The sequence below is a fragment of the Pongo pygmaeus genome, chromosome 10 (assembly GCF_028885625.2).
Source record: "Pongo pygmaeus isolate AG05252 chromosome 10, NHGRI_mPonPyg2-v2.0_pri, whole genome shotgun sequence".
Taxonomy (NCBI): Eukaryota; Metazoa; Chordata; class Mammalia; order Primates; family Hominidae; genus Pongo; species Pongo pygmaeus.
The window spans coordinates 73,943,470-73,967,929 of NC_072383.2; the positions used below are offsets into that span (position 1 = coordinate 73,943,470).

General features: G+C 41.2%; 1 long non-coding RNA gene and 1 pseudogene across 1 annotated transcript in view; one reads left to right on the plus strand and one right to left on the minus strand.

Moving 5' to 3' along the window:
- The window catches only part of LOC129009791 (uncharacterized), a 393,225-nt gene that overhangs the window by 348,178 nt on the left and 20,587 nt on the right, over positions 1-24,460 (minus strand). The window lies entirely within an intron of this gene.
- Positions 10,470-10,875, plus strand: LOC129009789 (transmembrane protein 141-like; annotated as a pseudogene).

Below are 24,460 nucleotides of genomic sequence, written 5' to 3' on the forward strand. Positions count from 1 at the left end.
TGAAAATCCAAGCATTATAACCCACTGGGTTGAAGGAGACGGGAAGGTTCTAGGCCAGAATGTTGATATTTGAAGACTCTTTCAAATTATATCTATTGTTACATGTGTGCAGTTTATTGAAGACTGCTGTGTACACAGTGGACAAACTAATTCCTTATCTAAAACATCTAGTCTACCTAGATGTTTAGAAGTGCCCAACATATATTAAATGTAGAGGCAGTAAAATATCACTTTGCAGATATCTTTTTGCTAAAATTCATAGGAAATATTGTCTTTTGGAAATGGAATTGTTAAATCACCTCTGTGAGCAATATGGTACTATACCTGTTCAAAGGTTTAGAAGAGGTGAGAGGGAAGGAATTGCAAAGGGTGATATGCTAGTGTGTTCATACTAGGACATTTTCAGGCACCATTTTTTCTGTATGTTTTGTGCATTTTCATCTCTAGATATTAAAGAGGTTGCCAGTATATCACAAAGTATATAGTAAAATTTATTTTTTTTCCAAGATGGAGTCTCGTTCTGTCACCCAGGCTGGAGTATGGTGGTGCGATCTTGGCTCACTGCAACCTCCACCTCCCAGGTTCAAGCAATTCTCCTGCCTCAGCCTCCTGAGTAGCTGGGATTACAGGCACACACCACCACACCCAGCTAATTTTTGTATTTTTAGTTGAGACAGGGTTTCACCGTGTGATCTGTGCACCTTGGCCTCCCAAAGTGCTGGGATTACAGGCGTGAGCCACCGCACATGGCCTACACATAAAATTTAAACCGTGTTTAAGAGTAAATTGCACTTTCTCAACTATACCACAGCAATAGAAGCCCTCCAGAATAACAGCTCTTTCAGCATCTATTTATGCGGGCTGTAGCACAGTGCCCAGTCAAATGCCTGTAAACTTCCAAACATTTTCTTCCTATAGCCATTACAAATTCCTCAATTCAAACAAATCACCTGCTAGGACCTTGTTGTCAGCCAACCAGACATGCCTGGATGTTTGGATTTTAGCTTAGGCCCAGTGGACCCACACTCAGGTATAGGTATTAATTGTATAAACCGCATCAACCAATGCAAATCACAATTCCATAAAGTCTGGATACAAATTATGTCCTCAAATTGATTGAATAAAGTCATATGTCTATTCATTAAGACAGGGGTCACCCAACATTCACGTTTTAAGGATTAGGTTCAATATTAGGTAAATGTCATGGAACTATATAATTTAGCCTTGGGGTCTTTAAAGCCATCTTGGAGTGTGTGTAACACTCCCTTCACTGGCATCTGAAGGAGATCAGAATATGCTACTCAAAATATGCTACTTTGACATAAGGATTATTTTGAGCTGAAAGCAATTGAGAATCAAAAGATACAGGAAGAGATCTAGTGTCTTCCCCTTATCTACCTAAAAGTCTTATCAAAGATGGTGAGTTTGCATAAATAGGCCTTACTAAAATAGCCTTTATCTTCCATTAGTTCCTACCACACACTTCCTACTCACTTCCCCACAATTTATCATACTTTGAAGTCCAAACCTTTTTTCCTTTGTTAAAAGGAAAGGGTCTATAACCACTCAAGTTTAATCACTTATTTGAGTTTTACTTCTGTTCTGTAAACACCCAAGCATGTAAATGTTAATAAAATCATTTTCCTTTTCTTTTGTTGAGCTGTCTTTTGTTAGTTTAATTTGAAGTTCCCTGTATACTGAACATAAGAGGGTAGAGAAAAAGTTGTTCCTACCTGACAGCTAGATCCCTGAGCCTGCACATACTCTATATTATGCTATTTCCATCCCTCATCCTTCTAGCATTCCAAATTCTACAATGCCTTTGTCTCAGGTAGCTTTTCAGTAGCAAAATCCTGAAATACTTAATACTTGGATATGATTAACTAATAATAGCTTGATATATCATCAACTAAAAATGCATTATAAATTAATAAAACTTTGTTAGGAAGAAATACTAGATTTATAACTTGAAATGCACACCAACTTAGAAAAAGTGAAAAACTTTAAAAAAAATTTATAAGATTGCCTCTTCCCTGTGAAAAACAAAGCCATGTTTAGCCTATGTAATATCTCTCTAATGGTATAATTCCAGGTAGTCTGATTAGGTGGTGGTAAAGATAGTGAGGAGGGAGCTGTTCTAACATCTCAAATCATACCCTATGATGCTACTTCCTGGCCCAGTTCTAGAGTGTGAGCAATTGCTGTTGTTTTCAGACTAGGAAGTAAGCAAAATAATGAGCAGACATATAATTAACTCTCAATTAGCCTCAGTAACTGGGGTCAGGAAATGCTTCACTAGTCAGATATCCTGAGAAATCAGATTATTAAAATGCAGTCACTGAAAAGTAGAGAAAAGACTAGGAAGACACTCTCTTTTTACCATGTGAAAAATAAAATTGAGCTAACCTCTTTCTTTTCTTTTTAAATAAAATCAGATTTGTCTACTCTCTAATGTAAATGCTTACTTGTTTTAATTTTATCCCCCCATCTTTTCACCACTGAATTCCTGGGTAGCTGGGTTAATGACAAAATAGCAGGAGGACAAGAAATCAAGAGACCTAGATATTCCAGCAACTTAACAATCAAGGCATAACTTACCCATCCCCTTCTCCCTCATGAGTGTTCATTGTTGGGGCTCAGGATATTCCACCCCAAAATATGACTGTAGGGGACCAGAATATGCCATCCCAAAATATACCTCTTTCGCTCATTTTGAGCTGGTTATTCTGAGAAACTGCTAACATAGAAATAGCTCTGAAAAACTGTCCTTTTGTAAAATAAATTTATGTCTATAAAAGAAATTTTTTTATAAACAAAATCTATAGTAGTAAATTATTGGTACAAGCAAGAAGGCTGCTTTGAGATAATTTTTATTACCTGAAGATTTTCTATCTGCATAGCAGGACGGTCTTTGTTCACCATGCATTTCCTCCCCTTACCCTCCCCGAGGCTTGTTGCTGCCTCCCCGACCAGAGATCTTGGGTCCCTATTTTTTCTGTAGCTCAGGAAGCTATATAAGCTTCAATCATCTCACTCTTCATGGAGTTCCATATTTTGTGGGAGTCTCATAGTTTTTGGGACTCCCATGCATATATAAATATGTTTTTCTCCTGTTCATCTGTCTTATGTCTAATTTCTAGCCCAGACATGGAACCTACACAGGTAAGGGGAAGCCTTGTTTTGCTCCCCTACACCAGCCTCTTCCACTGAATGAAAAGTTATAGGAGTTCATCCATTGTGTGTAATGTGCCTCCTCTTTATTCACTTTCTAACTACCACCATCGCAACAATTTAAAGATCTTACGGTAAAGACTGGGATCCTGGGGAAAAGAAGTCAGGAGGCATACTTCTGTCAAAGCCTCTCTCTGATGTCCATACTTAAGGTGAAGTCCTCCCACAATGAGATGTCAGTTTACTTTTTAAGTCTGCACATGAAAAAGGAGTCAAACTGGCAGAAAACATATTCAAAGGGCCTTGACTAAGTGTACAGACATGGCCTGTGGCCTATTGGAGGTGGGAGAGATCCCCAGCAAGCTGTGGTCCCTCCTCTTGCATTTCTTTGTCCCAGCCACCTCAAATAACAGACTGGAAGAAGAAAAAGGATAACAAGGATAAAAGTAAAAGGTCAGTTTCCAAATAGGACATCAATATATTTTCATAAGCCATTACCAACTCCTGAGTCTGGGGAACCATTATATTGTCTGAGAGGATAAGCAGGCAAGATCTTGGACAGAATAAAGATAAAAACAGCTTCAATGAGCTTTACCCATTGACCTGTCTGATGACAGGTCTTCAGACTACAGGAGGAATTTCTAAAGCTGGATTCAATATAAGAAATGCTATTTCCAAGAAAGGCAAAACCAGCTGCTGATGGAAAAGTATAGCTTAAGTTTATTGGACTTTTTTTGTTTTGCTTTTTTTTTCCCTCCCTACAGAGGGTCTATAAATCACTGACCTCTTTGTGCCTTCCTCTGTACAATACAGGGCAGGTTGCCCCAAGGGGGAAGAAAAAAATCCCTCTATCTTTGTCAGATTAAACAGCAGCTCAGGTCTGGGCACCACATACCCAAAAAAGGCCAGGTGGCATGTGGAGCTCTTACAGCCTTTCCAACCATTCCAGTGCCAGCTTCTTATCCTCAGCAATAACCTGAGATGGGCTTCCTGCAGAGCCAGGTGCACATCCAACCACTCTTCTTCTCTCTAGCTGTGAACACCAGCACAGCTTGCATTTCCTATGATATAACCCAGCTCCACAAGTTCTAGGGGATCTAGAGAGACCCTATTCAGATAACTTACTGACCACATAAGCACATCAGGTGGTCACCCATCCTGCACCCTGCAAACAAGCCAGCTGAGGGACTATAAAAGGAACAGAGAATGTCACCAGGAGGTTTATTATTGTGTTTTTAAATTTTATCCTGCCTCAGGCCATGTTTATCCAATGCGATTGGATACCCTGATCCAGATAAAACCTTATTCCTCCCAGTGCTCTCTTAAGTGAGAATAAAGCCCCTTCCAGCTCCATTGACAACCATTTTCATATGTTCTCACACCTTCCCAATACATTACAAAAGGATATTTTAAATACGCAGGTGACCTCTTTACCAAAGCAAGTGGGTAAAAGTTTGGAGCAGTGGCAAGCAGATGGTACAGTTGGTACAAATAGTTATTTAAATTTATTTCAGCTCTTTTATCTAATAAGTTTTTACTTCCAGCCTACCCAAAATAGGCCCTATGGATATCCTACCAGTCAGGTGAAGTGGTTCCTCTGGAAATGTAAGCTCAGTGGTAAACTGAGTGATTTAAGATCTTACAAAGACAGTATATGCTACTTCAAATTGAGCCCAGAAAGCATGAATGCCTTAAATCAATAGCTTCAGATTCTTTGGACCCACTGTAAGAAATGCATTTTACTAGCCGGGCATGTTGGTGCATTCCTGCAGTCCCAGCTACTCAGGAGGCTGATGTGGGAGGACTGCTTGAGCCGGGGAGGTTGAGGCTGCAGTGAGCCATGTTGGCGCCACTGCACTCCAGCCTGGGTGATGAAGCGAGACCCTGTTTCAAAAACAAGAAAGAAATGCATTTCACATCACACTCAAGTCTACACTCCCACGTGGCTGTGTAACTGAAGCAAGTTTCATGAAACTGTGCTGACTTTTGCCATGCTCTATACAATTTTTTCCTTAAAAAAAAAAAAGAAAAAATGCTGGCCAGGCGTGGTGGCTCATGCCTGTAATCCCAGCACTTTTGGAGGTCAAGGCAAGTGAATCACAAGGTCAGGAGTTCGAGACCAGCCTGGCCAACATGGTGAAACCCAGTCTCTACTAAAAATACAAAAAAAAATTAGCTGGGCACAGCAGCAGGTACTTGTAATCCTAGCTACTCAGGAGGCTGAGGCAGGAGAATCGCTTGAACTCGGGAGGCAGAGGTTGCAGTGAGCCAAGATTGCACCACTGCACTCCATCCAGGGCAACAGAGTGAGAATCCGTCTCAAAAAAAAAAAAAAAAAAAAAAAATGCTGCTGCAAGTTGAAGCTCACTATATTGAGTTTATATCCCACTAATGAATTGAGGTTCACAGTTTTTTAAAACCCTGCTTTATGTAATCCCAGCTACTCAGGTGGCTGAGGCAGGAGAATCACTTGAACCCAGGAGGCAGAGGTTGCAGCAACCAGAGATCGTGCCATTGAACTCCAGCCTGGGCGACAGAGCAAGACAGCAGCTAAAAATAAATTTAAAAAAAAAAATCCTGCTTTAAATTATACTGAGGAAAAACTACTTTAAAACTCCCCTTCTTATTTATCTACTATCTAATGCCTCTCACTAAAAGGATAAACATCACACATTATCAGAAATGTCTTGTTATGTTTTAGGGGTGAGAGAAATGATAACAGGTGGGAGGATAAAAAGTAAATAGTACCAGATGGAAGTACCAGAAGGAAAATAACAAATAAAAACTTTTACAGAGATTGAGGAAATGGCCCCAAAACATCCTAAAACTTATCTCATAACACCTTGTTCAATAAACAAGATCTAACAGTCTTTTCTCAGTTCTTCCCAGGCGCTGTGGCAGGCCAATGATGGGGGAGGCTGGAGAGAGAAGTAGCTGGACTTCATGCTGCCTGCATATGCACCACCTCGGACAGACCTTGTACACACAGTTGAGGGGCTGAACAAATGGCCGGGGCTGAGGCTGCCTCTCTGCTCTTGCTTCCAGGAGAGGGATGTCCGGGAGTCCAATTGCCAAGTTCTTACACAGTGTGATGGAAAAAGGCCTGAGCTCTCCTCCCAGGCCTTTTCACAGGAGAGGGAAGAGATTCCTGCAGTGGAAAAGCAGGCTGGAGCACTGCGAAATTTCTCTGGCCATGACTTGTTTACCCAGCTTTAAAGTGGTGCAGATAAAAAGCAGAGTCAATAAGGAAAATGGTTTATATTCAAGGATCTGAATTTTATTATTGGTAAATTGTAATATATCTTACATCCTTGCAGGGATAAAACATTCATAAAGCACATTTTCCAGCTCCACCATTCTCCTTCCATTTCCTCTCCTGACAGGAGTGAAGGGAGAGAGGGTGGAGAGAGAGAAAGTGAGAGAAGAAGGAAAAGGAGAAGGAAGAAGAGAAAGAGGATGATGAAAAGACAAAAAAAAAAAAAGGAAGGAAGGCAGAAAAAGTACTAAAGCTAGAATCTAATCAGGTCTCCATTTAGTTTAACTCAGAAAATTTTTTCTTCTTTTAAGTGAACATGGGGCCAAAAATGTTTGAAGTCCTAGCTGCTTTTTTTAATGCAAAAAAAAATAGAGTAAAGATAATATACTTCTACTATCACATTGGGGATTAAAAGAAAAAAAGAAAAAATATATTAAAAAATAGTAAAACTAATGTAATTTATACCAAAGTGTAAAATGTCATTTTAGTGCCTTTCTAGAAGTGATAAGGAGTATTCAGTGAACGGTATGAAGATGACCAAACAATCAGATTTTGTCTAAAATAGGACTTGTGAATTTCCTACTATTTAAATAACTTTCATCAGTCACCCACCCCATTGGCTTAGTTTCTTCCTCTTCTTTGAGTCAATCCAAACATCCACAGGTCCCCATAGCTAACATGAGAGTTAATCATTTCTTTTCCCAAATGACTCTAATGTGTTTGGGCTGGGATAGGCAGACCAGTAAGCACCGAGGATCACAGTAATTTGGCAAGGATGGTAGGCAAAGACTACAAATATTTTCCGGACAATTAAACATAAAGTGAATTCAACCTCTCTCCATTTAATTCCAAAGGCCTCCAAGCCTTCTATGAATGACATCTTGATGCTCTTGAAGACATCATTTCAACTGATTGCCTTCTCTGTTTCTGTTGCAGGCGTACATGTGAGCAGACTCTATTTCACCTCTAGGCAGGCAATGTTTTCAAGCCAATCATGATGAAAGTGCTTAACTTGAGATGAGTATAAGATAAGTGTTTCTACTCACACCCCATTTTGATCTTTGAAATATAACTTAATGTTTTGTAGGTTATCAGCAGGGCCCACTTTACTGAATTTTCATCTCCCAGTAGGAATCCAAATTTATATAAGCTCCCAGTTAGAATTTCCCGACATCAGAAACTTAAGTGACTTTATATATATAACAAGTTCATTAAAAACTTCTGTTCAGGGTCAAAGCCACAGAGCCCTTCTCAGAAGTCGCAGAGCTTGAAGCCACAGAACCCTCCTCAGAAAGAGGAACATTCTCAGTAGTAGAAATCAGCTTGATGATAAGGAAAATATACAAGTTATATTCATGTCACCATAGAATCAAAATCATCAATGTGGCATTTGTCACCTCCCAGAACATCTTCCTAGTTTAGTTTTTCTCTGAGAATCATCACGTCATGAATGTGCTACTAAGAGTCAGGGGAGCTGGACTTCAAAACACCACCCCTGCCCCTGACTAGCTTTGTGACCTTGAACACACTTTGAACACCTCTGTAAACCTCTCTTGATCCCTGTTTTCTCAATCCCACAAGAGCACACACATACAAAATCTCATCTGAAAAATGCTGGTACTTGATTAGATGATCTCTAAAACCATTTTCCATTTATAACAACCTATTCTAAAACTAGGACTCATTTTATCCCTTAACAAAAATGTGTAGGGCTAGAAATCCTCAAATTGTCAGAGTCCCCTAAGATGTAACAAATGCCCCTTGAATTTGAAACAGAGGTTCATGTTATACCAAAGCTTATAACCTTCAAATCAGGGTCATTTATGCCTGCTTTTTTCCAGTCAGTCAATAAAACTTATTGGACATCTGCTACATACCAGGCATTGTCTTGAGCCTAAGTGAACATCAGAGAGAGGGCAACAGGTTTAAAAGCCAGCAGCTGTATAAAGAAGTGGGAGATGGCAGAAAGAGCAGAGAAGAAAGAAAAAAGGAATATGTCAGCATATTTCTTCTGTTACCAAAACACTAGGGGTTTGGTCTAGGTCCCATTGCTCTCTGCACAGAAAGCCAATCACTGAGATAAGGAGTACTGCCAGGGAAGAAGGCTTATTCAAGTCCTGTATCTGAGGTGATGGGACGTTGGTCTCAAATCTATCTCCTCAACCAACTAAAAGTAGGGGTTTGTACAGCAAGGGAGAAATGTAACTGTGTGGAAAAATAGGAATTAGGGAGGAGTAAAGAAAAGGATTGGTCAATAGGAAGGTGGTGGTCAGTTAGGCAATCATGTCCAGGGAGGGGTCTGGTGTCTCACCGTCCAGAGGCAGTGAACTGGTGAGTTTCAGTTCCATAATACTATCCGGGGAGATTGCTGGTTGGTTTCCTGAGAAAGGACCTCAGATAAGACAAATGTAACTTTCTCAAGTTTTAAGACTGGAAAGGTCAATTTCTATGTTTATCCAAAATAAACCATAAACATCAGTTCTATGAGACAATTGGGCCAGTTTCACTTCCAGCACAGAAGCCTCAATTTATTTTTTTGCCGTAAATACCAATGAAGTTATAAGACACTAAGTACTGAAAGGCAACTAGAAGAAGGTGTGCTTTTTAAAAGTTGGCTATTATTTAGCAGTTTTAGGTTAATGGCAAAATTAAATGGAAAGTAGAGATTTTCCATAGACCCTGCCTCCCACATGTACTTAGTCTCCCCAACATCTTGCATTGGGGTGGTACATTTGTTACAACTGATGAACCTACAGGGACATATGGTTGTGTTTATTTTTCAATGGATGAAACTCACATATAACAATGATCACCAAAATACAAAATTGACATTTAATCTTTAGGATATTTGACTAATCTGTTTCTCCCATTCTAACCCAATATCTTAATCTTTAAGGAACCAGAGAGAAAAGAAATATGACCCAAGCTGCTTCTGAAAGTCTGGGGAACAACTGGTACACTACAGAGGCTCACATCAGGATAAGAAAAAATCCCTTCAGCTACTAGAGTCTGAGCTACTTTGGGGTACTCTTTCTTCCAACTTTTCCCCTTCCTAACCCACTCCTCCCAGAACACATGTAGCCACACCAGACGAATCTTGTTCAACTTTTATGTAACAAAGTTGTGAGTTGTTTTTCAGTCACCATGGACCACCAGGTTGAAGGTCATGTAACCTGAGCATGCCCAGATGAACCAAGCATGCAACTATGGGGAAATCTAAGTGCTCCAACAGACGAGCAGGAACAGGGGCTGTATTAAGTAGACATTGCATGGCAGGATCCAGGATCCAATCAGATTGAGTTCTGGCATCACCTCATTGCAAGATCCAATCAGATCACACCTCATTACCCTATGCTTATAAAATCTGACCCAGCCCCCAGCTCAGGAAGACATTTTTGAGCATTTCCTTCTGTCTCCTTGGCAGTCAACTTAGAATAAACTTTTCTCACTGCAAAAACCCAGTGCTTCAGTGTTTGGCTTTCCATTGTGCCTGGGTAAATGAACCCAGTTTGGTGTGGTAATACACACACACACACACACACACACAGTATCATTCTAACTTGGGGAGCCTCCGTAAGATCTTTCTTTAACCAGGAGGTTGAGGACCATTTTCTAAGACCCCTCTTAGACCCTTGATAATCCTAATTTAGCCAGTACCCCAAGATGGGAACAAATACTATAGGGACTTTCAGAGCTAGGAGGCAACACACCTCCACAACAGGATGTTGTAAATTCTCCAAAGCATGCATTTTCAAACTACATGAGACTTCCACCACCTAATCCACCAAGAATCAGATCCAGATACACCTCTGGAGTCCCTACCACCCTCTTTCCTTTAGAATCACTTCCCTGGTAAGGCACAGAAGTTAAGTGGAAGTTGCTGAAATAAAATGACATGCTAAGAATCTCTGTTCTAGAAATCACTATCCACAATACAAATGTAGGAAATTAAAATAAATTCTTAATATTTCTCCATTCATCTTACTACACACTCTAACCAAAATACTTTAATTAAAAGCTAAGTCACCGAGCCTGGCCAACCATGGTGAACCTGGGCCTGTCCTAGGTGGACAACACAGTGGCTACCAAGCACCCGGCACCAGCATGGCCTTTGGCTCCATTCATCTTACTACACACTCTAACCAAAATACTTTAATCAAAAGCTAAGTCACCCGAGCCTGGCCAACCATGGTGAACCTGGGCCTGTCCTAGGTGGACAACACAGTGGCTACCAAGCACCCGGCACCAGCATGGCCTTTGGCTTGCAGATGTTCATTCAGAGGAAGTTTCCATACCCTTTGCAGTGGAGCCTACTAGTGGCCATGGTCTCAGGTTCTGTGGCCAGCTACAGGGTAACAAGAGTGGAGTCAGACAAATGCAACAACCTCTGGTTCTTCCTGGAGACCAGGCAGCTCCCCAAAGACATGGGCACAGATCAGCGAAGCTAGGAGAGTTCTATCCAGGGCACAGAGGATTGGGGGCAGGAGGAGGAGTCCTGGAACACAGTCTTCATGACCCCCAACCCCATGCTGACCCTCCCCACACCTTAGGGTGCCCCAACCATATCCTCTGTCCACATGTGTGACCAGGCCTGACAAACCCCTGCATTCGGCTGCTGCCCCAACCTGGGACCTGCCCAGGAGGTTGGAGCAGAAAGGGTTCTCCCTGGGGTGGTGGTTCTCCTCCAGGGTATCAGGACACATTATCTGCACTGCCAGCAGAGAGGGTATGTCTGGGGCATGGGGTGGAAGGGGCTTGTGTACTCTGTCATTCCCTTTCTAACCCCTGGACCTCCGACAAGCCCAGGGTGACAGCTGGTGCTAGGGGTGTGGGGTTAATAAATGGCTTATCTGCCAGGCACAGTGGTTTACACCTGTAATCCCAGAATTTTGGGAGGCTGAGGCAGGTGGAGCACCTGAGGGCAAGAGTTTGAGACCAGCCTGGCCAATATGGTGAAACCCCATCTCTACTAAAAATACAAAAATTAGCCAGGCATGGTGGTGGGCGCCTGTAATCCCAGCTACCTGGGAGGCTGAGGCAGGAGAATCGCTTGAATCCGGGTAGCAGAGGTTGCAGTAAGCCGAGATAGCACCACTGCGCTCCAGTCTGGGTGACAGAGTGAGACTCTGTCTCAAAAAATAAAATAAAAATAAAAATAAGCTAAGTCTATAGATTAAGTTAAAACCACAATTTTTAAAACCCCACAATCAATAATTATGTTTTGATATGATGAATATACATGACTTAGATCCTAAAACATAGCAGAAGATTGGCTCTGTATTAGTCCATTTTCACACTGCTATAAAGAACTATCTGAAACTAGCTAATTTATGAAGAAAAGAGGTTTAATTAACCCACAGTTCTGCAGGCTTAACAGGAAGCATGACTGGGAAGCCTCAGGAAACTTACAATCATGGTGGAAGGCAAAGGGGAAGCAAGGACCTTCTTCACCTGGTGGCAGGTGAGACAGAGAGCGAAGGGGGAAGTATCACACACTTTCAAACAACCAGATCTCATGAGAACTCACTCACTATCACAAGAACAGCAAGGGGGAAGTTTGCCCCCACAATTCAATCACCTCCCACCAGGCCTCTTCCCCAACATGTGAAGATTACGATTCAATATGAGATTTGGGTAAGGACATAGAGCTAAACCACACTAGGCTCCCATTCAATGAGACAAAAAAATTAGTATGAATTTGTATGAAGAGTAAGAACTCTTTGATAGATTCCACCTACATGCAAAAACTTTGTTTTATTTATCAGAGATAATTCCAGCAAGGAATCCTATTTGAAGGTGTCAGTAAGTTAAGAAAGGAGAAAACAAGGGCACAATAAATATGTGCAATCTTCATTCAAGTGCTAGTTTGTAATTCCAGTTCTCCTCTTCATGCTCTGCCTGATTTTTTTCTCCACTAGGTGGATAGGTAGGGGTACTAGAGATAGTAACTCTTGTTAGGATTTGATCTCAGAAATCAGGACTGGATCTAAGGCGGGAAACTATGTTCTAGACCCAGATAGACTACAAGCTTTGTGACATTGATTAAGTTGTCATCCCTCTGGTCAAAGATCCTTATTTTAAAAAGGAAGTGCTGTACTATATGATCTCTAGGGTTCTTTCCACCCTTATAACCCCATTATCTGGGGATTTGAGGTATAACCAATCCAGGTGGTATACCAACCTGGGGCTTTCAATACTAAGGAATCTTCTAGAGAATTACTAATAGTCAATAAATATTTAAGTATACCCTCTGCTATAGTTTGGATATGTGATCCTCCAAATCTCATGTTGAAATTTGATTCCTAATGTTGGAGGTGGGACCTAATGGGAGGTTGTTTGTGTCATGGAAGCCGATACCTCATGAATCTCTTAGTGCCTTCCTCACATTAATGAGTGAGTTTTCTCTTTATTATTTCCCCTCAAGAGTTTCTCCAAGTGCTGGTTAAAAAGAGCCTAACACCTTCCCTATCTCTTGCTTCCTCTCTTTCCCTATAATCTCTGCACATGCCAGCTCCCCTTCTCCTTCCACCACAAATGGAAGCAGCCTGAAGCCCTCACCAGAAACAGATGCTGGCATCATCCTTCTTGTTCAGTCTGAAGAACTGTGAGCCAAATAAACTTCTTCCATATATATATATATGCTTTTTTAGACAAGGCCTTACCCTGTCACTCAGGCTAGAGTGCAGTGGCATGATCACAGCTCACTGCAGCCTCAACCTCCTGGGCTGAAGTGATCCTCCCACCTCAGCTTCCCAAGTAGGTGAGACTATAGGCATGCACCACCACGCCCAGCTAATAAAGCTCTTTTTTTTTTTACTAAATTACCCAGCCTCAGGTATTCCTTAATAGCAACACATACAGACTAAGGAACCATCCTAAACAACAAATTAGAGGCATGCTGTACCTGAAATTCTGACTCTGGCCATTTATCCCTTCTTAGTATCAAGTAAATACTCTTTAGTCAATTTTGGGTAATCAGTTTCTCAATCCCATCATTTCTGTTACCTGGTTCACTGTCAGTCATTTTCTTGTGTATGTTAAAGGACAATTAGTGACTCTCTCTACATTATTTAATATTTTCCTGAAAGGTCTCTGCTGTGCTGATTGCAAAACGTGTAAACTCTTTCCTTTTTACTCATGCCCTTCTTTTCTTGTCTCTTTTCCTTGCTATGTTTGTCCTGCATTTGTACATCCCATGTATAGCATTAATCTTGCTGCTGCTGCTGTCCCTGCATATGTTTTCTTCCAGGGGGCTTTCATGTAGTGCAGGTGGGCTCAAGACACTGTACTGACTTATCCCTAAGACATCACCTCTCTGCACTGCCTACCAATTCCCTTCTCTCCCCATACACATATTTATCTCAGGTCCTCCTATTCTATAAGTAAAGATTTCAGACCACCTGCTCTTAATGTCATTGATCACTTCCTAATTTAGCTAGATATCAGAAATTGGAGCCTCTTTAAGGCTAAACTCAGTCCGTAGACATGTTATATCTGCCCCACATTATATTTTAACATCCACAAAAAGATCTAAATGTCTGCTCTTGCAGCCCTGGACCCAGGTTTACTGCAGCAATCAGCTGGAGATGAGCACACCCTTCAGCTCACCACAATGCCCAGCCGAGGGCCAGGTGCCATTTATTCTCCCACTGGGCTACTGCCTTCCCATAACTACTGCCCCCACCCCTGCCCCACCCCGCTTTACACTCTACCTGGTCCCTGGGGGCATTTCAAGTCACCACCTGAGGTCTCCATGATGCGAGAACTTCATATTTACCTAGGAAAACTATATGTGGTCTAGGCAGAGCAAGACTGGCTTTCCGGGCAAGTGTTACCATAAAGACCATGAGAAAATTGGAGCTCAAAATTTCCAGATCTTTTACTATTTGAATCATCTTCAGACACAGAACCTACTCTTTATCTAGAATGTGGCTTATTGAGCTAGAAGTGACATCTCTTAAATACACAGACATTAGGGAAGGATAATGACAGGAAAGGAAGGAAAAGGTGAAGGGAGGAAGAAACAATATCTATAGAGGACAAGGAGTAATCTCCGTATTAGTGATTGCAAAAATAAAGATTCCTTATACTTGCCAAAATGACATGCAAATATATAATAAAGCCCACTAAAAATATAGGCTCCGTGCTTTAGGTGTTTTTTTGCTTGTTTGTTTTGTTTTGTTTTGTTTTTTTGAGATGGACTCTCACTTGTTGCCCAGGCTGGAGTGCAGTGGCACGATCTTGGCTCACTACAACCTCTGCCTCCTGGGTTGGAGCACTCTCCTGCCTCAGTCTCTCGAGCAGTTGGAATTACAGGTGTGCACCACCACGCCAGCTAATTTTTGTATTTTTAGTAGAGATAGGGTTTTGCCATGTTGGCCAGGCTGGTCTTGAACTCCCGACCTCAGGTGATCCACCCACCTCAGCCTCCCAGAGTGTTGGGATTACAGGCACTCATGAGCCACAACACCTGGCCTGTCCTTTAGTTTTAAAACATCAAAACAAACCCAGGGATAGATATGGGCAAACCTACTTTTCTTTCCTTGTTTTTAAATCAAATTTAAGTGAATATTTATATTTACTAGGCACAGAATTAGCATGTGTTTCTACTCTCCACTCATGGGCCTGTGGAAGACATCACTAATAGTTTGGGACATCATTCCAAACTGAACCTCATAAGCCTTTATGTATGACACTGGACAGCCTAACACCTGGAGCTGCCTAGCAAGATGAAGCTGCTTCTCCACCTGGCCCTAAGAGCCTTGTGACATCTTCTGAACACTAAGGAACAGCTCCCTAATATGTGCCATAGTGGGGATACAGTGGAAGGGAACATTGGGGGAAAACTAGCAAGAAATGTAAACTGAGGAAGACAAAGACAGGTTTTTCCCTGTACCTTTCTGTAAAGGAAAGTTAGATGCTTCCCAAACACAGAACGGTCAAATCTTTTTTTCCCTTGACATCCCTGATTCATGGAGGTGGCTAGGTTTACGTCTAGTTATACTCAGATAACTAATTGTCTCAAGTGTCTTAAGTGTCTGGTTGATGGTTGAAAGTAAGCTCTAGGGATAAGCAGTCTCTCAAGGAGTAGATTGTGGGATGGGGGAGGCAGAAGGCCACAAAGGTACCGTAGCTACATCTATGCAATTCATGTGCTCTCTACCACCTTACACCTCCGTGCCCACTCACCCATGAGGCAGGGGGCATTTATATTTAACAGAGACCTATCTATAGCGGCAAAGGTTTATCTCAAATATGTACCTTGGCAGACAAAGGTGAAGAGAGACTTCTGGAGGAAGCCGTTGTAAAAACTCATAACAGAACTCACCACTTATTCCTCCTGAACTTGTCTTGAATGTAGACATGAAAAAGACCAACCCAGCCCTCAGTACTATGTTAGGTTGCTGATTCAAATTCAGCTAACACTTATTATCTTATTATCTGCCTTGCATTGTAGCAGAGGCTTTATCAACCATCTTACTTAATTCTCAAAACAACCTTATGCGCTAAGTCTTCTTAGAGCACATTATTCAGATGGTGATTTTGAGGTTGCCCAGTTAATCAGTAGCACAATTCTCAGCATGTAACATGTAATCCTGAAATCAGCTTTGAATAGAGGTGACCCACTGATGACCAAATTGTCCTATCAGCTCATAGATAGTCATCTGGGCTCACACAGTTTTTTTAATGTAGTGCTACATTTTAAAATCTGACATATTGGCCAGGCACAGTGGCTCACGCCTGCAACCCCAGCACTTTGGGAGGCCAAGACAGGTGGATCATGAGGTCAGGAGTTTAAGACCAGCCTGGCCAAGACGCTGAAACCCCGTTTCTACTAAAAATACAAAAATTAGCCTGGTGTGGTGGCAGTCACTTGTAAGCCCACCTACTCGGGAGGCTGAGGCAGGAGAATCACTTGAACCGGGGAGGCAGGGGTTGCAGTGAGCCGAGATCACGCCACGGCACTCCAGCCTGGGTGACAGAGCAAGACTCCGTCTCAAAAAAAAAAACTACATATTTCCCTCAGAATATCAGGTTCCCCATTTCTTTTGAAAAGTGGGATGACCCAGCAACATTAGGCCCACATGTTGACAACTAACTGGAGCTAAAGAGAAAACAGCTGACTTGATCACACACACACACACACACATGCACCCCTACATTCTGTGAATGCACACTCAATACATAAAACTGCCTCACTCACTACACAACCAGCCTGGCTCCTGGCCATAGAATATACCTTTGTTCTTTGCTTATCCCGAACTTTAATTTAGTTCATCCTCCACTAATTTCCTACTTGGAGTCAACTGTTCACACTTATTCTCACTTCTTTTCAAAGTCCTCTTTGCTTTAACTAGCACTGTGGGCTTCTAGTCAGCTTCTCACCATGGTCCCTTCTACATTGTTGACTCACTAAGTGGATGCCTCACCCATCTTCCAGCCCTGGAGTCATTGTTCAAAAAGGGAAGCAGGATTTTCTGAGAGGTGGCTAAAGTTCAGGAGGCTATCAAATTCCTGTGACACTAAAACCAGGAATATAGACTGATGATGGGAGATTAACACTTTCATAGCACCATCAGTTCCTATTTTCCTACAATCACATTCATTGCTATTTACCTATTTTTATCAGCCATTTTGGACCCTTCAGACCCAGAAAAGATTGGCAACTAAAATAACCTATGCAAAAGAAAAATCCAAAGACTACTTTTTCCTCCTAAATTAGCAGACCCAACATATCTAAATATTAAACACCATCTAAAAACAAGGCAGTATTCAATAAAAATCTCTGCATTTCTTCCCACACTATCTCTACCCAGCAGGATGATATGAAAAATTATAAAGAGATAGAGTCCAAAATACAACCCTTGCATAAGTTTTAAAAGCATTGCTTGATATGCGAAGATAATAAAAAACAAAAGAAAAAATGTGCTATATTAAATGACAAGCAAAAACTTGATCGCTGTATGTTAATTATGTGCTATTCCAAAGAAATACAGGAAGAAAGGCTATAGCTGAAAGATCAAGAGTTGGCAGAATTGTTTATTGCTAAATTCTCTGTGAAGCGGCCTTACAAATGAGCCTTTCAGTAAATTCATTAACTAGCTGGTCTGAGTCTTAATCTGTCTGGCAAGGAATTCTGCTCATTGGCTAATAATGCTAGCAACACCCTAAATGTGTTTGCTCATATACATTAATTCACTCAAAAAGTAATTAACGGGTCTAAAAGACTCAGTTCTGGGAGTCCTACTGACGTATGTGGTATAGCCATCCCATATTTTCCATGTTAACAAACCCTTTTCCATTGCATCTGGCTGAAGGCATCACCTATCCTGGTGTTTATGACTCATGCAGTAGGGCCAAGACTGTTGCTGAAACAAGTTCTGATGGTTGAAACATTAGCCAACAAGCCCCTGGGCCTCCCAGAAGCTCTAAGATGTCTTACTGTACCTCTTTCTCTGAATATCCTAAAATGCTGCTAACACTCATCCCTCGAACTATTATTGCTTTAACTGTATTTAAGGATGTTGCCTACAATTAGCTTTGAATATAGCAGTTTAGAGAGCAATATAAAAATGGTGTAAATGGTCAGTGAATGCATGAATGATCAATACATCAGAAAAGTAAAAAAAAAAAAACTGGAACTGGTTAAAAGTTTTTAAAATAATTATTTCATAGGAACATTAATGAATACTCACTTCATCTTGTCTCATGAAAAAAGAGTCAAGATCAAACAAAAGGAGTGTCTAATTATTAAACAACTATTTTTCTATGTTAGTGGAAACAAGTCAAACTCTCAAACAATATGAAAACTATTTGTATACCTTTGGGAATATACATAAAAAAAAATGTGGTGGATTCAGCTATGAAACAATGCTTTGTCTAACTGCCTAGTTACATGGTGCCTGAATAGAGGGTGGGGATAAGGAAAGAGATGACGAGTCCACAGATAATGATGAAAGAAATTCAGTCCAGGATTTGAAAATTGCAATAAGTAATCTGCAATGCAGATAATCTACATAAAGAGTAAAGATAAATTACTGAAAACAGGCCACGTGCAGTGGCTCAAGCCTGTAATCCCAGCACTTTGGGAGGCCGAGGGGGGCAGATCACCTGAGGTCAGGAGTGCAAGACCAGCCTGGCGAACATGGAGAAACCCCGTCTCTACTAAAATACAAAAATTAGCCGAGCATGATGGTGGGTACCTGTAATCCCAGCTACTCAGGAGGCTGAGACAGGAGAATCGCTTGAACCCAGGAGATGGTAGCTGCAGTGAGCCGAGATCACACCACTGCATTCCAGCCCGGTGGGCTGAGCAAGACTCCAACTCAAAAAAAAAGAAAAGAAATTACTGAAAACAGCTAACTTCAAATTCAGCAAACTAAGTCAGATTCCGCTATGGCAAAGAGTTTGCCAAAAGTTATACTTTTGGCCACAGTATTAGAATAGGAAGGAAGCAATACTGAAGACAAAATTCACTAAAATATTTTGGTTTCAGTTGGAACAAAAACATTCTCCTTTAAGGAACTGGTATTGTGGAGACTTGATGATATTCTAGGAAATGAAATGAGATAATGTTTTCAAAATAGCCCCACGATAATGTCAATGAGTAATTTCAGTTCTTATCACCATATGATGTGGTTAGTGAGCAGTACTGATACTGAGGGGAAAAAAAAGGTGTCAGAATGTTAAAAAAAAAAAAAAAAAAAGCCTCCCACTCTAAGGAAAACACCAGTGAACAGCTACTGCTGCTGGACAAAAACCTAACACTTCTCAGTCATGGGGGAAACAATGTCTGAAAATGAGTTTCACTATTTGTCAGCAAACGTTGGCTTAAATATCTTGGCTGTGTCCGTCAGAATAACTATGCCCAGCTTCATAATCAGAAAGAAAACAGGATTCCAGGTCATTTGTGCTACAAGAGACTCAAAAGGTCATTTGGCCCATGTCCAAACTGACACTAACTTTTCTCTATTACACAGCACATAAACTGCAGAGTCAGATCTATGGAACCAGGTCTTTCTCCTCTTCCTTGATGTATTTCTCTTCTTCTTTTAAAAATAACGTAGATTGGCCGGGCGTGGTGGCTCATGCCTGTAATCCCAGCACTTTGGGAGGCCAAGGCAGGTGGATCACCTGAGGTCAGAAGTTCGACCCCATTCTGGCCAACATAGTGAAACCCCCATCTCTACTAAAAATACAAAAATTAGCTAGGCATGGTGGTGCGTGCCTGTAATCCCAGGTACCGAGGGGCTGAGGCAGGAGTATCGCTTGAACCTGGGAGGAGGAGGTTGAAGTGAGCCGAGATCGTGCCACTGCACTCCAGCCTGCGCAATAGAGTGAGACTCTGTCTCAAATAAAAAAAAAACTAAAATAAAATAAAAATAACATAGATCAGGGTAGAAATATTGCTGAAGCTCAGTTGCAAATCTACGAAAGTACAAAAAGCTACCCAGCTTGATTCCATTTTCTCACCTCCCATTTACTTCTCACATAGTGTAACTATCTCTGGGACACTTTTTATCCCTGCCTATTTCAGAGGTTTCACATTTTCTTTAATGGTTCCTCTTGCCCCCAGGCCAGAGGTAGGGGCTCCCTTGGCTCAGCTTCTATAGCAACCTCCTCACACCTGTGTCACGGACAGTATTTATTACCTTGTTATTGTTGTTGCTTTAGAGACAGTCTCTGTTGCCCAGGCTGGGGTGCAGTGGTGTGATCATAGCTCACTGCTGACTCTAACTCCTGAGCTCAATTGATGCTTCTGCCTCAGCCTTCCCAGTAGTTGGGACTACAGGCATGCACCACTGCAGCCAGCTAATTCTTTTATTTTTTGTAGAGACGGCGTCTCACTATATTGCCCAGGCTGGTCTCGATCTCCTGGGCTCAAGCAATCCACTCGCCTCTGCCCCCCAAAGCTCTGGGATTATAGACATGAGCCAACACACCTGGCCTACTTTGTTTTTTAACCATCCTGTAACCTTTCTATCTCTTACCACACTCACAACACTGTGACTTCTTGGAAACAGTGATTTTGTCTTATTTATCTTTGTGGATGCCATTACACCCAGCCCTTAGTGAAGATCAATAACTGTTTACTGAATAAATAAATAAATGTTACAAACTTTTGATTCTCTGAATGCTGGGAAAAAGGAGACAGCCAAAGTAACATGATGACACAGGATAATATATCTAGGCTATCTAAATATTTTTCAAGCAGCAAAAGATCCCAATTTGGTGCTACACAATTTTTGCAATAAAAAAAATCATGAAAGAGACTGCTAACTCTCAGACAGATATATAGCAAATTATGCCCATTGCTTAAAATTCAATTAGCATCTGCCTTTCCTCTTACTAGCCTCTCTGCCCCAAATGCCCCCTCTACAATTTATTCCCTGCCACTCATGTTCGAGGCTCAGCTCCTACATCAGTCCTCCACAGGACTTTCCTTGACCCCTTTGCAGACCCCAGTGTCCTTTATCATACCCTCTTCTGAGGTCTCACAGCATTTTATCTCTACCTCTCTTGTTTACCTCTTTACTGGTTGTATTTTACTTATTAAAGTAGATATTTTATCTCCTCTGCCTCAATGAGCAACTTAAGAGGAGGGTTTCTATATACTCTGAAGATGCCTAACATAGCACCTTGCCCAAGACAGGCCCTTAGTAAACAGTTTTTCAATTGCTAAAACAGGAAGTTTAGATTCCTTTCTTAAAGGCAGTAAGACACAAACAAATCATCATCTGCAAAATGAAGAGGAAGTCCTTTCCAGCTGGGACATTCCATGACCTGGGGAGCCGGGTCTGAACACTGGCCAGGACCACAGATACATCAATAGGTAAAGGACAGAGTAAAGCAATGAGCATGGCCTATCATGAGAGATGTTTCAAGGCAGATAGATAAGAAGAGTGCCTAACTTGGACCAGGGATTAGAGAAGAATTTCTAGTAGAGGTGACCCCCCTTTGACCTTAGCTAGAAGGTTGAGTTAAACAAAGGAAAGGAAGAACATTCTAATTGGAGCGGGCAGCATGGGCACAGGCTTAGTGGCAAGAAAACAGACCCTTTTTGGAAATGCAAGGAGTTGGGTTATAGGAAAGGAGATGGGGAATGGCTGAAGAAGATGAAGAGGTAAGACTTCACCAAGTCAACAGAGCCTTATATATTCACTCCCACACCTCTTTGTTTCACTGGAGGAATGGAAAGCTATTGGAGGGTTTCTTGCAGCATGGTAACCTGATTGCTCGGGGAGTAGTGTGGGAAGAAGATCGAAGGGTCCTAGATAGGAGGGAGAATGCCCTGTCATGGCCATTGCAACAATCTATGTAAAATATGAGGAGCTTTGGGGAGGACAACATGAAAAGAGAGTAATGTTAAGATTAATATCATTTGGTGGTTTATTAGACATGGGAGTAAAGATAGCAAGGAGACAGAGGAAGGCATCAAAGATAATTACCAAATTTCTTGCTTGGGCAACTAGGTAGACAGGGCTGTCATTCACAGAGATAGACAATGCAGGAAGGAGAATAAATTAAGTGGGAAGGATCCATCTTTAGCTATGTTGAGTCTGAGTTGTCCAAGGAACATTAAAGTGTTTGTCCAACAGGCAGTGGGTTACAGAGGTCCAGTTCTCACTAGAAAGATTTCAGAGCCATTCATAGGAATAGATGAGATCATGCAGGGAAATGGTATAGAACTCACAAAAAAATTAAGGCAGAGAGAGGAAGAAAAACCTTCAAAGGAATTGTGAAGTTGCCATCAGAAAGGCAGGAGAAAAACCAAGACAGATCAAAGCTAAAGAATGTTTCAAGAACCAGCGCATGGCCAACACTGAAAAATACAGCAGAGATTTCAAATGAGATAAAGACTCAAAGGATGCCCACTGCATTTAGCCCAGAGGAGGTTTTTAGGGAGCTTGGAAAACAAAGCACTATTTCTGAGGAGTGATAGAAACCAAAGTCAGGCAGTGGATTAGGGAGTACATGGAAGTGAAGAAAGTAGAAAAAAATGAATTTAGAGAATTTTATAGAAGCTTGGCTTTGAAAGGAAGATGAGAGATGGAACCAAAATTAGAACGAGACACAGGCCTGAAAATCTGCGAGTATAGGTGTATGTCAGTGCTGGGGGAATGTTACTTGGTTGGTTAGTTTGTTTATACAGTTGAGAGAGCCTTGAACATGTTTATATGCTGACAGGAAAAAGTCAGGGAGAGATAAAGATGCCAAAAAGGGAGGATTAAAAAATGAAGTGCACTCCCTAAGTAAGGAGGGAACCAGGGCACCGATGGAAGAATTAGCCTCAGATGGGAGTAAGAGACTACTTTCCTTGGAGACTAGCAGAGGAGGGAATGATGTATGCAGATGTTAATCAGGTTACAGACAGAAGGGCAGGGAGTTAAGGGACTCTTCCCATAAATACTAATCATCTGTCAGGAATGAGAGTTGGTCATAGTAAAGCAGTAATGGTTTCAAAAAGCAGACATGAGACCCTGTGTGTACACATACACATACACACACACACACACACACACACACACACAGCAAGAAAAAAGAGAAAAGGAGGGGGAAACTTTACTTTAAAGGAGACTTAACAGACATATCAACCCATCACAATAACGTGTGCTTCATTTGGATCATGATTCAAACAGACTTTAAAAAATCAAAAGGCAATTAGGGAAATAAGAAAACTGCCTGCAGGTCTGCTGGTGTTAGGAAATTACTGTTAACTTTTTTGTTTAGATAATGCTGTTGTGGTTAATTTTTTAAGTGCCCTCATCTTTTAGACTATGCACAACTTTTACAGATAAAATAATATGGTGTCAAGGATTTGTTTTAAAGCAATCTGGGGATAGGATAAAGGCCCTAAATTAAACAAGATTGGCCGTAAGCTAAGTGATAGATATATAAAAGTTTATGAGACTATTCTCTCTTTTATATATGTTTGAATTTTTCCATAATAAAAATTTTTAAACCAAAAATATATATTTTTAAAAGCCAGAAGAAAAAGAAATGAAATCATGGGAAATGAAATAAAGATACAACTGAAAGCATACAGAAAGATTACGGTGAAGCATTGTAAGTCTGGCTAAAGATGAAGACAATAAATTTGTTGTGACAAAGTCAAGTGACTTTTTTTCCTAGCAGCATTCAGAAGCCTTGATGTGAAAGTGAAAAAGCTGCATCGGCACAGAGTACAGATCTTAAAGGATATGACCACAGAAGAAGATACAAAGGATATGATGGTATTAACCAGGGACAAATTCAAGCAGTAAGCCAGCATCCTGTTTAGACTGGATAGGAAGAGAAGGAAAACACGGAAGTGACTGATAGACTCAAAGAAAAAAGAGACTGGCCATCCTGCATGGCTGGAAAATGGGGGTGAGAAAGCTGGGAGGATGGGAGGCTGTGGGTAGCAAGCCAGTCTTTAGAGTTTAAGATGTCAGTTCTGACTGATGACAAGGTCAAGTGTAATTGTAAATGCCTATGAAGTGCCTATGTGAAAGGATGGCTGAAGTGGAAAGGAGGTGAAAGTCAAACAAAATTAAGAAGGTTATGAAATTGTGAGATGGCTGCTGGATGGGTGCTAACAGAACCCTAAAATGTCCCATAATGATGATGATAGGTTATAAATTCCATAAAGACAAGCATTGTGTCTGTCTCTCTCTCTGTCTCTGTCTCCCTCTCTCTCTCTCTCTAAATATATGCCCAACATCTAGTACAGCACTTGGCATAGAGAAGACATTTTTATTTAATTTTATTTATTTATGTATTTATTTAAGGCAGGGTCTCACTCTGTCACCCAAGCTTGATGGAGTACAGTGGCACATTCATAGCTTACTGCTAGCCTCCTGAGTAGCAAGGACTACAGGTGCACTTTACCACACCCAGCTAATTTATTTTAATTTTAATTTTTGTAGAGATATCTGCAGCCTCTGGGCTCAAGCGATGTGCCAGTCTTGTCCTCCCAAGGTGCCAGGATAACAGATGTGAGCCACTGCACCCTGCCACGAAGATGTTTATAAAATATTTGGAGAATGCATG